At 38.5% G+C, this 17,477-nt stretch overlaps 1 non-coding gene across 1 annotated transcript; it reads left to right on the top strand.

Annotated features, from left to right (window-relative positions):
* The first annotated feature begins 17,025 nt into the window (after window positions 1-17,025).
* Window positions 17,026-17,132, top strand: LOC145060746 (small nucleolar RNA R71). Its single transcript, XR_013686930.1, has one exon. It is a non-coding gene; the product is annotated as a small nucleolar RNA R71 (small nucleolar RNA).
* The last annotated feature ends 345 nt before the right edge of the window (window positions 17,133-17,477 follow it).

The following is a 17,477-nucleotide window of genomic DNA, read 5'->3' as shown; positions in this document are numbered from 1 at the left end:
TTTCGGGCCAAGATTGTAGAATGATAGTTGGAAGCTCATCGAGAGCTCAGGGCTTGTGGAGCCTTAGAATTTTTCGGGGAAAAGGACCCTATTCCTAGATCTTGTCAGGAGGGATTGAAGGTGGGTCACGCATCATGTCTTAAGGGGGGTCAATTCCGTGGCTGGGTTACCATTGAGATTTCACGAATTTTACACGAGGAGTTACCCAACATTATTGGTCATGTCACTGGCAGGTTGGTCGCCAAGATCGAGGATTAGATCTCGGATGTTCAGGAAATTGATGGGAGGGTCGAGATGACTCAGGAACGGGAGCTAGGTTTGGAGGAGCAACTTGCAATTGCATTTGTGAAAATTGATGTTTGTATGTTTCTATGTTAGCAATATGAATTTGATTCTTTCTTTTGTGGTAGTGTCGAGAATTTTCCAAATAAGGAATGATTTTCTATGAAACTTGTATTGTGTGATGAATGAGAACCTTCATCTTTGGGAAAATAAGACTAATTCCTTGTTCATATGTATATGTGAGTCAAGTGAAGGACTAGGGGAACAGGTACACTGGGTGTGCGCTGGTCAGGTCCACCACAAAGAACAATAAGACTGTTCGTCATGATTTACTAAAGTTTAGTAAATATGGTTATGCTTACAAGTTTAATTATAATTCTGAATCATTGGAAAATTTCAATGTATAGCAGAACAAATGAGAAGAATCAAATTAGGCAGAAAGATAAAAGTTTCTCCAATTTGAAAAAAATGGGAGAGTACTTTAGTATTGTGTTTTATGATCATCTTAATGATTATGGAAAACTAGATCAAAATTGATCCTCTAAGAAGAGGAATCATAAATTGTTGAAATGGTTAAATCTAGAAGATGAGTTATACTTTGTTCAAAAACAAGTCTTAGAGTCATACTCCAAGATTGTGCCTTGAGTAACATAATCTTAAGAAGGTTTAAAGCACTCATCAAATGTAGAGTAAAATGTTTCTACTCCTGTACATTTGAAATTGGTAAGTTGTGATGTTTTGGAGAAAACAAAGACCAATTAAGGCCAACTATGTGAAGTGTTTATCTTGATAAGAAACCCAACTAACTCTTGAATATTTGTTTGTCAAGAATGTTTCTTGACAAAGTGAATCTTATATGTTAAGAGGTCAGTGGGAATCTTAAAGATCTTGACAATTTCAAGAACTAATCAAGAGTAAATCAATTGGTTATCACTAGCACACGACTTGAGGTTTGTAACCTATCGCGTTGACATATTCTTTTTTCTGTGCCTAATCCAGTTGGCTGACTATGCATGTGAGTTCTATGAGTTCTCAATTGTTTGCATAACAATCTAGAAGCAATGGTAGACCCTTTGTACTGCTAGGTGGCAAGAAATTAAGATTGAACAAGTTTAGTCCATGTGCGTTTGGATTTGTCACTAACCTTGTCTTGTGATTATGGTTATGACAAATACACATGGATAGGAACAAATATACCATAAAATCTAAGTGTCATAAGGTTTCTTTCCAATTCATGAAAATGATTGTGAGGAAACGCTTTCACTAAGTAGATTTTAAGGAGATAGCAATTGTGATATTTGCATTCTTAAATTCGATTATGATTATGACATCCCACTTCATAGTTCGAAATGGAGAAAGTTATAAACATTTGAGACTTATTGTTGTAAGTTCTAAAATTGTTTTGACACATATGTGAGCTATCTAAGGAAAGGCGTACGAGTTTAAGAAGCCTAGTTAAAATCCTATCGAAGCATCTCGTGTCAAAAATATGAACTTTGGTACGGAAGTCAATAAGTATTGATCTCTAGAAGTCCAGCTGATTTCTGGGTACATGTCAAAGCTAATGGGAGCGTAAGTGTTATGCTAGAATGATAATAATTATTATGCTAGTGGGAGCATAATTATTATGGTAAGTGTTGCAAGTTAGCAATGTTAATTATAGAAAACAACGGTTTCAATTCACAAAATTGCAAGGTTTGAAAAGTTGTTTTGCTATAATTAAGGGAGAGGAATTCATACTTCATTTCAATTCTAAAAGATTAGATTAAGATTTTTAATCAAATGTAGTCAAGGATATATATGAATGCTATTTTGGAATCGTTCAACATAAGGAAATTTAATATATAAATATATGGAAATGTTAATTGCGTCTCAAATTCGATTATAATTACGGCATCCCTCTTCATAGTTCGAATTGAGAGAACATGGAAAATAGAAATATTGTAGCAAAAGGTTGATCAAGTATCATTTCTTTATGTTAGACATTATGAATCACATCCCATATGCTTCGGGTATAGGATCAATTGCATATGCTATAATATTCTGGTGTTCTAATTTTCCAAATGTCTAGGGAATTAAGAGGGAAAAAGGAATAGAACCGAATATGACTAAAAGTGGTTAAACAACTGTTAAGGACAATGTACGGTTCGCCAAGGATTGGTCGCTTAAGGACAGTTGGAAGTATAGTAATGGATGGATCATATTGACATTATTATGAATAGACAGGATTTTATTAATAATGAGTTGTCGTATGGCAAGATATGGAATGTTTCCATATTGAGAGTTGGAGATTAAGAATACATGAGAAAGTTAGAAACTTTTTTGCAAGAAGGATGTTCAAAGGAATGTACTTTGAATTTGAGACTTCGTTTCCTTGGAATTGTTTTGTTATCAATCTCCAGTGAAAAGTTTTGTAATATCGTTGGTCAAGTCTTTGTGACTTTTGGTACCATGACATTACAAAGGCTGCATTACATGATAGTTTAGCAGTGACAAGAATTTGGAATTCTTACACTTGCAATAAAGATTTAGAATTGTGAAATGAGCATCATTGAAATGTTTTTTCAATTGATCTATTTCACAAAGTCAGGACCATAGAAAAACATAGTGTGCATCCTTGGAGCATGACATAGCTATAGTTTTAATTCAAGTATTAAGTTGATAAATCGAAACATTATACAATTAAAAATGAGTAATCAATATGACACTCAAAAGTTTTGGGGCCATATAGGATTAGTATTATTCTTGTGTTTCACTTTGCATGTTTTGACTTCACGAATAACTAGGTTTTTCAAACCATCCACAGTCAATCATACTTTGGAAGTAGATATTGAGGCAAGACTATCATGAATGAGTCTGTAGTTTGTGTAGGTGTTTTAGACATAGCTGCAGTGTTCATGAGTACTCATGGAATAAGATTCGAGTATTGGATTCAACCCACGCACATCTGAATCACTTCATGGATTTTATCACGAGTGATTGGTGAGACGATAATATCTTATATTCTTGAAACGGAGACATGTGAGTTGTAGTTTCAAGTCGGTTGCACATTAGGATATGTAAACGCACCAGTAACTTGGTGTTATAAAACATATTGTTCTGTGTAATTTGATGAGTAAGTACAAGCATGCATTTGAGTCGAAGTTTATCCGTTCCTTTTACCCCATGTGGATAAAAGTGATATCTTTGGCCCCTCAATAATTTAGTGATGACACCCCTAAGTGCTTGGCAAGGCCTAGACTGATTTGATTTGTTCAATTAGTCGGTCATCATAAAATGGGAATCGGAAAACAACAGATGGACAGAGAGAATGATTATAATCCGTGTCTCAGTCCATATGATATCTAGAATGGAGGGATATATGATCCCTTATCTAATGGACACACCATTGACTAGGTCAGAGTTCGAAAACGACTTTTAAGAGCTACGATTGCTAGTCGGGATTTTAGAGTCGTACTTGCAATAATAGTTATTAGACTTATCCAAGTGGGAGACCGTTGGATTAGGTGTCTAGGCCTATAACTATAATTGGTATGTACTTGACCCGAGAGTAGCATGGTCCATTTGTGTTGCATATCACCACGACAATCTGATAGGATGGACTTTTGTGAAGAGGTTATTTATGATTTATTAATATATAATAAATTCTAATATATTAATGTGAAATCATATTATTTAATTAGTATTGATCAATAATTAATTTGGGATTAATTTAGAGATCAAAAGAGACTAATTAAATGTAAGGGGACTGATTTGGTAAATCAATCATTCTTATGGTGTGGGCTTATGGTTATTTAGGATGGGCTAAACCAATATGGTAGTCCATGGAGGTTTTAACCCATGGATCCTAGGTAATATGAAGAATCATGGGCATCAGGGTTTACATGGTGCTAACCCTAATCTTGCCACACTATATTAGAAGCCCTTTAGCATCCAAAATTGTTCACTAGATGTTCTAAGAGTTCATGAGCCGATTTGAGTGTAAGAATATTCTCTCAAAAGTCATCCTTTGTCTAAGGTGTGTTGTGAACCATTTGATGTGTCACACTTGGGGCACTAAGTTCTTAAAGGCCAAACACAACAAGTTCTACAAGCTACATAAAGAGGTAAACTCCTAACTAGTATTTTATGTTGTTTATGTCAAGTGCATGCTAGTTGTAGGCTTAATGCTTTGGAAACAATATTACATGTATAAAAAGAGAAAACATAGATCCAAAGCATTTAGGGTTGTATGTGCACCATAGGATGTTGTAGTATACCAAAATACTTGAAGAGCCTCGCTTAGACCAACTATCTGTTGGACTGAAAGGGCTAGGAGACTCCTTCAACAGGGTGCATCTTGGTTCTCCAACATTGATCTTTGGTCAGGGTATCATCTGATGAGGACCAGGGATGAAGACATACCGAAGACGACATTCAAAACTCGGTATGATCATTATGAGTTTGTGGTGATGCCATTTGAGCTCACCAATTCTCCAGCAACATTTATGTATCCCATGAATTGGGTTTTCAAACCGGTGTTGGATCGGTCTATGATTGTTTTCATTGATGATATTTTGGTCTATTCTAAGAGCAAGGAACAACACGAGCAGCATTTGAGGGAGGTGTTGGAGACCTTGAGGAGGGAGAGGCTTTATGCCAAAATCTCCAAATGAGATTTTTGGTTGTGTGAGGTGCAGTTTCTGGGGCACATCATCAACCAAGAGGGTATTCTGGTAGATCCGTCCAAGATTGAGGCAATAATGCGTTGGGAAGTCCCGAAGAACACATCCGAGATCCGTAGTTTCTTGGGTCTAGTAGGGTACTATCGGAGATTTATCCAGGATTTCTCCAAGATCGTCGTACCTATTGGATACGGTGTCTAAGTCCGTAACTATATTTGGTATGTACTTGACCCGACCCGACATGGTCCATTTTGGTTGCACTTCACCAAAACAATTTGGATGGATAATCTTTTGAGAATAGTATATTTATGATTTATTAATATATTATAAGTTATAATATATTAATATGAAATCATATTATTTAATTAGTATTGATCAAGAATTAATTTAGTGATAAAAAAGGAACTAATTAAATATGGACTCTTATATATATATATATATATATATATATATATATATATATATAATGGGCCAATGTTTATTTAGGATGGGCTAATCTAGCATGGATAGTCCATGGAGTTTTTAACCTATGGATCCTATGGAAATGAAAGGTCATGGGTATTAGGGTTTACATGGAGGTAACCCTAATCCACTATACTATATGAAGAGGTCTTTGGCACATGAAATGGCACTAGTGTGTGAGTGAACAAGAGTGGGCCGATTTCTAGTGTGCATATTATTCTCTCAAGTTTTCCAAGTTGATTTGGTGATTTGTGATTCCACTTGATGCATCCACATTATTGGTGCTAGGCTCTTGAAGCTCCAAGGAATCACCCCCAAGAAAAAGGTATGTCATCCTACTAAGTTTTTATATTACAAGTACCCCATGGTATGCTAGTTAGGATGAGAACCTTGGAAAAATCATATTTGCATGTAAAATAGAGAAAACATAGATCCAAGGTTTCTAGGGTTTCATGTACACCACAGGAGTGTTAGAATGCTCAAAACCCCATCAGTGGTATCAGAGCCTAAGCTTGTTTTCATTATACTTGATGCAAACTGCTTGAAAAAGTCGAAAATCTGCTCATTGTTCAGTGGACTCGCCGAGTCCATGGGGGGACTCGACGAGTCCAAGTGAAACTTCATCCTACTCGTCGAGTAGGTTCTTGCACTCGGCGAGTAGGAGGCCCAGAGTGCTGATTTTCGAGTTTTGTCGCTGGAAATGGACTAGAATCATTACCCTAAACTGTTTTGGACTTATAAAAGATATTTTTTGTGGTAATGATTATCCTAATCCATTTTCAATGGTTATTATCAAAGCTTCAAGTTTTATATTATGTTTATATGATTCTTGAAATTGTTGATATGAATGTTCATACTTATGAGTTTTGGTAGATCATAGGAATTATTTGCAAATTGTTTGTTAGTGTAATTCTTGATCTAAATGCCAATAGATGGACTCCATAACTTGTCCTCAAGTTATTGAATTCCAAAAGTCTTTTCTTTAAAGCCTTTAAGACTCACAGGTTATAGAAATGAAAAGTTTTTGAATAGTTTCAAAACTTGCCCTCAAGTTTTGGAATTTGTAAACTCTCACACACACTTTAATTCCAAACCCTAGAGTTTTAAAAGTTAAAATTCAACCCTTATACTTTATATTATTATAAGTTAATAATATATATATATATATATATATATATATATATATATATATATATATAAGAGCAAGTCGGTCTTACCGTTAGTAGGCCTTATTCACGAAGCCGGTCTATAAGGGGGTATAAGGTTGTTGCGTATAAAATGGCAGCTTAATGGGTGTCAACTCTCACCCACCGCTTCCTTGACTGGTGGAGGGTCGTTAGCCGAACGGGTAGGACAAGGACTTTAATTCTCATTAAGAGTATAACGATGATGATAAGGTAACTAAACCTTTTGTAAATTCCTAATTTTAGTTACTTTAGGAAAATGTGAAATTGGTGCTAACCCATGAAATTACACTTTGTACCTTACCAAGTCGTTGGCGGAGCATGTGTGGGTAACTGACACACTAACATGGACTAGTAAGAGTGGCAAAGGGTAACTTAATGTTTGTCATAGATCGGTGGAGCGCATGTGGGTAACCAACACATCGATTAGGTGATAAAAAATTAAGGGTACCAAGTTAATTTACATGGTTATTCACACCTTGTTTGTGACCCTCGACATCCCAGTCACAAACTTGAGAGGGAACAATAGAGATTTAAACATGCCATTGAAAAGTTCAATGAATCTCAAAAGATCTAGGAGTTTCAATCCAATTAAAACCTAATACCTATTTCGTTTTTCATGGTGGAAACTGGTGAATCGTCATTCACCTACCTTCAAACATTTCATAGCTTGGATTACTGCATCCCTATTCCAAGTTATGAAGTATTGTGTTGGGTCCTAGCCTTAATATTACATTTGGGTGTCTTATTAAGGATTCTTTATCTAATCTAAACTTGTCTTTCTTCTTTTCAGATGTCTTCCAACAATGCTTCTGGCTCAAACCCTACCAGCTCCTTCTCTCTTGTGAACCTTTCTGAGAGAGTCATCTTTGATGGTTCCAACTTTAATGATTGGATCAGGAACATCAGGATGGTCACATGTTACAAGGACAAGGAATATGTCCTCGACAAGGAGTTGAAGGAAATGGATGAGTCTACTGCTACTTCACAGGAGATCGTTGACTTTAGGGCACATGAGAGAGATGCCACTAAGGTGACATGTATCATGGTGGCCATAATGACAGCTGAACTCCAGAAGTCCTATGAGGACTTTTACCCTTTTGAGATGCACATGGACCTGATAGAAAGATACCATCAGAGTGCTCGTCAAGAGAGGTGTGAAATCATCTCCTTCATGATAACAACCCGAATGAACGATGGTCATCACGGGCCACATGCAGAAAATGCGAAGGTTTATGGACCGTTTGCTGAAATTGAATGCGAACTTCCCCGAGGAGTTGACTATTGACATCATACTGCACTCCTTACCTAATTGTTATGATCAGTTCTGAATGACCTATCATATGAACAAGGAGGAGGTCACACTCAGCAAGCTTCAAGGACTTTTGAAGACCGCCGAAAGTGGTCTTAAAGGTAAATCGGTTGTTACTACTCCTACTCCTAACACCGCCCCTGTTCTAGCAATCGGGAAAACTATACCAAGGGAAAGTATCTTGATGGCTTGTCTTCGAGTGGAACCAAAGGTGGTTCTATCACTCCTTCTTCCAACCCAAAGGAAGTTGAATGATTCTATTGTCATGATAAAGGACACTGGAAACGAAACTGCCCCAAGTACCTGCAAGATGTTAAGGATGGGATGGTCAGACCTAACCATGCATGTATTTACACTATATTGTCTAATAACTCACCACATATTAATTCTTGGGTCCTTGATACAGGTTGTGGTATTCACATATGTTCTGATTTGCAGGGCCTATGAAGAAGTGAGGATGTGGAACACAAAAATATAAACTTGATCATGGGGAATAGGAAAGCTTCGCCTGTCACTAAGATTGGAGTTTATTCTTTGTTGCTAAGTAGTGGGTTAATGTTAGATTTGAATAAGTGTTGTTACTCGTCTGAGATGGCAAGAAATATTATTTCCTTTCATGGTTTGTACAAAAAAGGATTTACTGTTTCATTTGATAATGAATGTGGTGGTATTAATGCTTTCTATAATTGTGTTCTTTATTTTAAAGCATTACCTTGTGATGGTGTATATGAAACTGTGTTGGTTGTAGACAACTTAGGAAATAATGTGTTGTATATCGATTCTTCCACTGGTTTGGATAAGGCATCGTTGTGGCATTGTCATCTTGTACATGTCAACAATAAGCACATATGCCAACTCCAAAAGGCTGGAGTCTTGGAGTCATTTGAATTAAGGTCAGATGATAGTTGCGAATCTTGTTTACTTGGAAAAATGACTAAGTCACCCTTCACTGGTACTTGTGCTAGGGGTGAAGGTTTGGTGGACCTCATACATACAGATGTGTGTGGACCCTTCAGAACCGCCACAAGGGATGCTAACCGCTTCTATGTGACTTTTACTGATGATTACATTAGATATGGTTATGTCTACTTAATCAAGCATAAGTTAGAAACCTTTGAAAAGTTCAAGGAGTTTAAACAGGAAGTGGAGAATCAGTTGGGCAGGAACATTAAGATGTTTTGATCTGATCGAGGTGGAGAGTATCTTAGTACAGAGTTCCTTGACTATCTTAAGGAATGTGGAATTGTTTCACAATTGACACCTCCCAGAACACCACAACTTAATGGTGTGGCTGAGAGGCGCAATCGAACCTTGTTCGACATGGTTCGTTCCATGATGAGTCGAGCTTCGTTACCAATCTCATTCTGGGGGTATGCCTTAGAGACTGTCTCCCATATCCTTAATCTAGTCCTTACCAAGAAGGTTGCCAAAACACCTCACGAGATGTGGACTGGGAGAGTTCCCAATTTATACCACATCAAGATTTGGGGTTGCGAGGCTTTCGTGAGACGTGAGGCTCACGACAAGCTCGAACCTCGAAGTGAGCGGTGTATTTTCATCGGCTACCTATAGAAATGCTTTGGTTACCTCTTCTACATACCCAGTGGGAATGTGGTCTTTATGGCAAGGAGAGGGGTCTTTCGTGAGAGAGAATTTATAAGCCAAGGAAACAGTGGGAGGCAAATTGACCTTGAAGAGCTACAAGAGTCAAGTGGTGAAGGAACCTCAAAACCTAGCAATCAACCTGAGGAGGAAACTCTCGTTGAACCAACTGACGATTCTGTACCTCTGAGGCGTTCAACTAGAGTTAGGAATCCACCTGAGCATTATTGTGGTTTTCACATTACTGCGAAAGGTGATACATTTATCAGTGATAGTACATTGGTAAATTTAGATGAACCTAATAACTATAGCTAAGCCATGGCAGGCCCTGAGTCTGCTAAATGGAAAGAGGCTATGGAAAGCGAGATTCAGTCCATGTATAACAATCAAGTTTGGAACTTGGTTGACAAACCAGGTCGTAATACGGTCAGGTGCAAATGGATCTTCAAGAAGAAGAACGACATGGATGAGAAATTGCACACTTATAAGGCGCGATTGGTTGCGAAGGCTTCACTCAAACTCAGAGAGTTGACTATGATGAAACCTTCTCACCAGTAGCGAAGATTAAATCCATTAGAGTTATGCTAGCCATTGTTGCATTTCATGATTATGAAATATGGCAAATGAATGTCAAAACCGCTTTCTGATGTGCACAAAAGTACTCACTAATTTTAATATTTATAACCTAACAAACTTAACTATCTATGCACTTATAGGCAGTGTACCTAGTCAGATTACAGTATAGTTTGGGTAAGTCGGGTGTCGATCACAGGGAACGGGGTTTCTAATTAATTTTCTTATATTAAATTAACCTAATTATTAACAAGTTTAAAGGGGTTTTATCTGATTTTGCAAGATCAGATGAACTTAAATCAAATTCAATAAGTAAAAACACACTCTTGTTTAGTTTGAATCCACTTCTTCCTTATGGCTAGCTAATGATTACGGATTATTAAGTTTGTTTTTAGTTATATTAGTAATTTAGTTCTAACTTACCAATAATTAACTAATTCATGTCAAACCATGTATGTTCACACATAATTAAACACAGAACTAATTGTGATTATGTGAGATTTGTAATATAAACGCAATTATGATCACAATACACGTTCTCTAGCACATCTAAGCTTTATTTTTTTCTAATTACTAACTAAGATTGGTCAATCCTAGCTCTAACAATTCAATTTTCACTAAATCATTAGGTAAACAAGTTCATGCAGTTAATGATCACTAAGCTACACAGAACATGCAATCAAGCAATTAGAAAAGCAAACAATAGCATGCTAGGTAATACAAATCAAACACAAGCAATTTTTACCAACTAAACTTAATCCATAAACATTGAACTATTCAAAAGGTTGAAGCTTCATCTAGCTAAACAAGAGTAGCTAGATTCAGCTGCTCATCATAGCAACTAAACCAACGCAGCTAAAAGTAATAAAAGACATGTTCTAATTTAACTAAGATATAAACCTCTATTCTTTTTGGTGTTGAAAACCTTCTTCCAAAACCCTTCTTTCGCTCTGAATCGTCTCCTGGAACTCTTTCCTTCAGCCAAAAGCTTCTCCCTTTCGTAATAATCAGGAGAAATTAAATAAGCTCCAAAAACCCGCGCCACGTCGTGGCCAGCTTTGCCACATCGTGGGCTTCAAGTAATCCGTATCCTCCAAGGAATCCTCCGTGTCGTGATTTTTATCTTCTAGAACACTCGTGCCACGTCGTGGCCGACCTTGCCACGTCGTGAATTCAGTATTTATCGTGGATTTATTCTTTTCTTGTCTTTCAAGCCTCCCATGTTCCACACATTGTCACTTTTGGTCCCTCACTTTGAAAATCCTTTTAATAATAATTTAAAGTCATAAGTATCATTATTCTACACATATTATCAATTTATTAATAAAAATGTACTTAAATATTGCCTAAAAATAGGTATAAATATGGCAATATCAAAATACCCCACACTTAGGCTTTGCTTGCCCTCAAGCAAATTTAAACTTAACTTCTAATTACTAACACCACATAGAACAATCCGACTCTAGCTCAGCCATTATTCCAAGACCTCAACGCATGCATTTGTGTCTAAAATTTTCCTAAAGTACCCCCCATACTTTAAATACTCACAATCTTCATAATCTAGAATTACAATCATTGATACCACTATGGAGCTCTTTTGGAATTCTTCATTTCTTTGACATTTGATCTTCGATTTCTTTGAATTCACCACCTTATTTGATTTGATTTCTGGTATCTTCAACTTTTGAATTTCTTGGAATTTTCGATCTTTTGATCTTCACTTTAACTGCTCCAAAATTCTTCAAACTTTACTCGTAATTCTCTCTCTCTCTTTTTTTTACATGTACCTCTCTTTTTTCACTCAAAACCTACATGCTTAAGCAGAGGCGTTCAACCTCAACCTTTATTGGTTAATGATAATAATTTTCCTGGATACATTTCAGGTTTAGGCTGCTAAAGATATTGCATCCCTTAAACCAAGCGGGGTTATGTTTTTGTTCAATGATTTCACTAAAATAAGGGAGGCCACAAATGCACTATAACGTGTATTGGCTCAACTAAACATTTGAACTTTCATCGGATCATCCCACTTAATACTAGCAATTATAACTCAAATTATTATTACTAGATTCAATTATTAAAAATTTCAATTTCAAAATTTTCAATTTTTACTATCAAATTCTATGATTATCTAGCAATTTACTTTTTCTACCATCTCCAAAAGTGTGGAAAACGTGCATCTGGAATATGGACCTCCAAAAATAGAAACTTGGTGTAGAACTGGGTGAATATGTAAATAAACCACGAACATGACTCGAAACTTCAATTCTTCAAAGTGGGTGTTAGTAAGTAGAAATGTGGGAACTGATAAACTGGGACACGTCGTGGCAGGTAGTTGGCCACGTCGTGATATGAGATGAAAGCGTGAACAATAGGCTGCTGTATTTCTTCAAGGTCATGAGCGCCACGACGTGGCGCAAGGAGTCCACGTCGTGGAAACTGGACATCAGCAGAAAATTGCCTTATTTCTTTCATGTACTCTAGCAACTTGACCAATGGCTAAATGGTTTAAGACGCTTCTATGTAAATATACTTCCCAACTGTAACCTCTCTCCTGCTAACGTACCCCACACTTATCTTGAATTATGGGCTCCAACTCACGACTCTACGCTTCCTTGACTCGACAAACACGACTCTAGAGTTAACCTTATATGCTCCTTAGAATTCCAATGCTAATCTGAAAAATGGAACAACCCAAAAGAAATAAAAGAGTAACATCATAGATCAAGAATGTTTTACATTACACACCAAATTCAAACATAAAAAAAAAAACTAAAAACCACTCAAAAACAAACAAAATAAAAAGAAAAGGAAATTAATCATCATCTCTTTGGTCTTGCGCTCCACTTGGCCCTGCCCCGTCATTTTGCGGACGCCATAGCTCCTCCCATGTCGGAAAATAAGGATATTGTGGTGGCATAGAAGGTGGTCGGGTCACACCCAAATGCAAATAAATACCCTCAGTAAGCTGGGTATGGTAAATGGCATGCCCCCGGAGATTATCCAAATAAGTTCCCACCCAACTCTAAAAAGGGTCGGTGGGTACTCCCTGCACATACTGTGAAGTAGCACGCTCTCTCTCGACCTCCCCTCTAGCTCGCACATTCCGACGCCGCGGTCTGCCTGGCGGTTGCTGCCCTGGCTGCGCCTCCTCTTGCTCGTCATCTATCGGTGGTATAACAAAACGACCCCCGATATTCACCACCGCTCGCATAACTCCCAAGACTTGAATGGTCAAGTCTGTGTCCGGGAATCGAGTAAGATTCCTCACAAAATCATGGGTCAAAATATGATATGACCTAGCAAGGCGAGTAACCAAATGCCCCCTGTAATCGGACTCCCGGGCCTAGAATTGGCCGCTTTCTTCCCCATGAACATCGCCAACATATACGGTAAATCACAGCAAACTCCCGGGGTAATAAGAGTCCATAAATAAAACAAATTCTGAATGGGATCTTTATCACCATGATGCTTGTGATTTATTGAAAAAGTGATCAGGCGATGTAAAAATCGGAAAACAGGATTCCGAATTTGCGACTCACTCGAGTCACGAGTATTGTATTCATGGCTAGAAATGCTCCTCCAGAACTGAACATCCAAAACACCGGGATTAAAATCCCGAACGCAGCCAAGCAAGAACGGTATGAAAAATGGAGATTGAGTCTCCACTTCGGTATAAAGCCCCATACGCGAAGCGAATTCCCGAAGACTACACTCTCTATAAACACCACCCAAACGAAACACAAGTGCCCGGTTGTAGGTAAAATCAATGGTGCGTTCCTCGAAGCATACGGTAGAGAAAAACTCCACCGATAATTCCCGGTATACGGGTTCTTGGATGGAAAACAAATTCCTCCACCCGTGACAAGTGAAAGAAAATTGGTCCCCTTCGTATGTTTTCGACCAATAGCGTGTCAACTCAGCAACCAATCCCACTCCACCGAGCCATCCCCAATCGATAATTGGGGCTATCACAAACTCCCTATTGTACAGCCATCCCAGCCGATTCTCGTAAGTAGTTAACAATGGTCGGGGAATATTTTGAGGAAACTGATATAAGGGATGTATACTTGTTGCATCAATCGGGTTTTCCTCCTGTGGAAGAGCCCTTCGTGGTCCCATTTCTGCATACAAAAGCAAACCAAAGCAGCCAACATCTAAAACATTAAAACATATTAAATTGGTCTGCCATAAGTCACGACATGGCCAGGCTACGCCACGTCGTGGGCCGCAGTCGCTAACAGTTTTTGGATCGGTCATTTTATAAGCGATTTCTACCAAAATTAGTGCTTGGGGTTTGTTCCTATGGAGATTTAAGGGACATGCAACCTAGAATCAACAACTAGTTTCAACCAATTTCATGAATCACATAAACCCTAGCCATGAAAATTTAAAATTGGAAGAACTAACTACAAATAATGAGTAGAACACATACCAAGTAGATTAATTGGCAAGAACTTGCAAGGAAATTGGAAGTAGATTAAGAAATTGGCTATGGGGTTTTGTTGTTCCCGTTCATGCGGCAGTATCAAATGGGGATGGGGGTTATTGGTCAAAGGGTTTTAAGCATATGGTCCCCCGTGACTTTTTAAAGGCCACGTCGTGGCTGGCTATGCCCACGTCGTGGACTTTAGAACAGTTTTCTAGTCCCGTGTTTTCATTTTTACGCACGACGTGGCTGGCTATGCCCACGTCGTGGATACTGCCTGATTGCCAAATTTTAATAAAATCTCACATTTTAACTAAATATTATGCATCTCCTTCATTAATTAAAGTTCCCCACAGCTAATTCTATACTAATTATCAGTTATTGGATGATGAGTTGATATCTTTCCTAATTAAAAGCTAAAAAAATTAAAAAGAAAAGAAAATGCAAACCAAGCTCGGGTTGCCTCCCGAGAAGCGCTTCTTTTTCTGGGAGTCTTGAGCTGGACTCCGTGCCTTCTACGTTGAATCTTCTGAAGAGTCCACCATTAAGATCTTTTGTTCCTTGAACCGCCTCTTGTAAGCTTGAACTCGCATTTTGTATGCTTTCTTTGAATTCTCCTTTTTAGCTTTTCCCTCTTCTTCAAGCTTGCGTTTTGTGCCCTTGGTTTGTTCCTTGCACTCCATAGCATCCTCTTCCTCTTTCACTACTGGCTTTGTCATTCTTGAAGTGACCTCCTCTTCATCACTTGTCATTTCCTTATCCTCTTTGCTCACCCAAGAAGGCGGGCTCTTGTAAGCTATGACTTCAATCAAATATGGAACAGATGCCCTCGGTTTTGTTCTTTTGACTTGATGAACTGCCTTGATCTCTTCTTCCATAAGCTTTTCCAGTTCTTCTAGTTCATTCTCTTCATTAATTGTGAACACCTCTTCTTTATCCTCTTGAAAGTCATCTTGTATTCCAAATACTTCTTGTTCATCTCCAACCCTCAAAGTGAGCTTAGACTCACGGATGTCAACAAGAGCTCCAGCAGTGTTAAGCAATGGACGACCAAGGATTATTGGAACATCGGGATCTTCCTTCATATCCAAAACTACAAAGTCTATTGGAAAAACAAATTTTCTAATTTTCACCAAAATATCCTCCACGATGCCCCGGGGTTGTGTCACCGAACAATTCGCCATGTGAATCTTCATTTTTGTAGCCTTCATCTTCTGAATCTCCAATTTTTGATAAAATGAAAAAGGCATCAAATTAATGCTAGCCCCAGAATCGGATAAAGCATTAACCTTCATTTTATTCCCAAACTCACACGGAAGAGTGAGGCGTCCAGGATCCCCCATCTTTTCTGGTATCTCCCCCAACGCAGCTTTTGAAGTTTGTTCACTTAAAATCACTTTAGACTGCTTCTTTAATTGCCTTCGAGTTTCTATCAAATCTTGCAGTAATTTCTGATTCTCGGGAGTTTTGGATAAGGACTCGACAAAGGGAGTATTAATTGGCATCCCCTTCACATGCTTTACAAACTCTAAATGCTATTTCTCCGGTAGACTAGGTGCAGCTCGCGTGGGAAATGGCAAAGGTGGCTAATAAGCTTGAACGGGCTCAAAGGATTTTTAATCAGACATGCGCCACGTCGTGGCCAGAGGAGTGCCACGTCGTGGCGAAGCTGGTTCAACAATTTTTCCACTTTCGAACTTTGACTTCTTGGGTTTTGGATCGGGCTGCTGTGGTTCTTCTTCCAATGCCTCCAGGAACTCAGAGATTACATCTTCTTCAGTATCGATGGCCATTACGTGAGATTGGGTCTTTACTTTGGGATTCTTCGGGGACAATTTTTCATGAACTAGAGTGGCTAGTTGACCAAATTGTACTTCAAGATTATGGATGGAGGCTTGCTTATTCTTTATCAAAGTTTGTTGTTCCATAATAGCAGAATCAGTGGCATCGTGTCTCTTTTCCAAAGCTTCCATAAACTTCATCAAAATGGTCTCTAGATCGGGTTTCTTCTCGGCTGGTGGCTGCTCCTTCTGATAAAGTCCTCGACCTGTCTGCCTATACTTCTCTTCTTTTTGCTTCTTATACTCTTCATATGGCAGCCACTCCTTCTTCGGTTTCCTCCAGTCCTCATCAAACTTATCCCCACTAGAGTAGCACACTTGAGCTTTTCTGTTCCCAAACTCATCTACATTGCAGTCCTTGGTCAAGTGTGGACCACTGCATCTCTCACAACCCACTCTTATGGCATGTATTGACTGGTCCATTTGTGTTATCCTTCGATCCATATTATTCAACATGGCCATTACAGCTGCTATTTCTTCAGTTTGGGCCCCTCCACCACCTTTGATTCCATCTTGCCTCGGGTTGTGGTATTCGCGAGAGTGCTTCGCGAATTCTTCAATTAGCTCCTTGACCTCCCTTGGATTTTTCTTTGTCAAAGGTCCTTGAGAATCAAGGAGTTATCTTGTCATCATGTTGACCCCATCATAAAATATTGACATCTCTTGTTGCACATTTAGATCATGCTGAGGGCAATTTCTGAGCAAGCCCTTGTACCGCTCCCATGCTTCGTATAATGACTCCCCCGGCTGTTGCTCAAAGTTGGCTATTTCCTTCTTGAGTTTGGCTATCTTGGATGGCGGGCAAAACTGGTCCAGGAATTGCTCACGCATTTGAGCCCAAGTGGCGATTGTACCCGGTGGGAGTGCTTTTAACCATTCCTTAGCAACTCCTTTGAAAGTGATGGGAAGCATCCTAAGCAAGACTGCGTTTCTGTTGACATTTGGGACATTGAAGTAATCCTCAATGTCGTTGACTTCATCTAGATGCTTAAAAGCATCCTCATGATCTTTCCCGAAAAACGGGATGTCCTTCAGTGCAGTCAATATGTGCCCCTTCAGCTCGAATGTGGCAGTGGCAGGTATTGCGGGTTGGACTAAACCGGGACCAACATCTTCTCGGATCCACTT

This window comes from Lactuca serriola, chromosome 6, assembly GCF_051521515.1.
Source record: "Lactuca serriola cultivar US96UC23 chromosome 6, Lser_US96UC23_V15, whole genome shotgun sequence".
NCBI classification, from domain to species: Eukaryota; Viridiplantae; Streptophyta; class Magnoliopsida; order Asterales; family Asteraceae; genus Lactuca; species Lactuca serriola.
The sequence above is the reverse complement of the archived record's forward strand: the minus strand, read 5'-3'. Positions and strand labels throughout refer to the sequence as shown.